The sequence below is a fragment of the Rhagoletis pomonella genome, unplaced genomic scaffold, assembly GCF_013731165.1.
Source record: "Rhagoletis pomonella isolate Grant_MI unplaced genomic scaffold, Rhpom_1.0 Rhpom_scaffold_00010, whole genome shotgun sequence".
Classification (NCBI taxonomy): domain Eukaryota; kingdom Metazoa; phylum Arthropoda; class Insecta; order Diptera; family Tephritidae; genus Rhagoletis; species Rhagoletis pomonella.
Window position 1 is genome coordinate 17,131,119 of NW_023458564.1, and position 1,285 is coordinate 17,132,403.

Genomic DNA, 1,285 nt, shown 5'->3' on the forward strand with positions numbered 1-1,285 from the left:
TTCTGATATAAAAATCCGCCTAAAAGTCATCAGTGATATTTATGCTGACATTGTATAAAGCTTGACAAATTAATTTACTATTAAATTGCAAAGTCAGAACTAACATAAGTGATAACAGGTAAGACCCAGGTGGGTTCTAACATCACCAGATCCCGGATTTTATACACTAAAAAATCGAAATTATGCGCATATAATCTGCACAGAAAAATCAAAGATATGCACTAAAAACTCAAAAATATGCAATAAAAACAAACAATATATGCAAAAAAACTTCTCGCATTTGGTTTGCTTTTTTACTTTTACTTATTTACTTTTCCTATTTTATTACGAGTTAATAATTAACACAAGGATATATTGTAATTCTTAGTGCCACGAAAAACTCAAAATTAATTAAATATATATCTAAAATTTTAAAATATATGTTAACAAAATTAAAAACTTAAAGTAAATAGTAAAAAATTCATTTTTGAAGTAGCGTCACTATCATTTGGATCTTTAAGGAAGGTTTGAAATTCCTTAAAATGTAGACAATAATATTTTGCCGCCTCTAACCAGGCTCCCCATCACGTTAATATTGGCTGTGGCGGAAGAGCGATATTGGAATACATGTTCTTAAAATATTCAACGCGCAAAGCAAATTTTAAAAATATTTTTTTCCCATTCGATATTATAATCGTCAACATCAGTGACGAACAAGTAACATGCAGTAACTTTGAGTACAATACCTTCTTCGGCGCCTTTGCTGGTTATACCACATCCAGCCCTAACCGCCAAAAAAAAACGTAAACGACATATATTTCAAAAATTTTCTTTTTGTTGCAGAAATGCCCCTAGAGCATCTAGATGCAAATCTGCATAAAAAAAATTAAAAAATTAAAAAAAATTTCACGTTTTTTGGCGATATATGGCACTGCGTCAGTGGCATTAAAATAATTTTCGATGAAATCAGTACCCAATAGTTGCATAGAATCATCAAATACTTTTCAATTGTGGAGTGATTCGTCCGTTCTACACCTTTTCCAAGAGTACTTCAGAAAGCGTCAAATGTATTTCAGAAACTGTAAAATTTACTTCAGAATAGTCAATTGTACTTCAGGAAACGTAAAATGTACTTCAGAATGGTCAATTGTACTTCAGAAACCGTAAAATGTATTTCAGAACAGTCAACTGTACTTCAGAATAGTCAATTGTACTTCAGAAACCGTAAAATGTTCTTCAGAATAGTCAATTGTACTTCGGAAACCGTAAAATGTACTTCAGAATAGTCAATTGTACTTCAGAAACC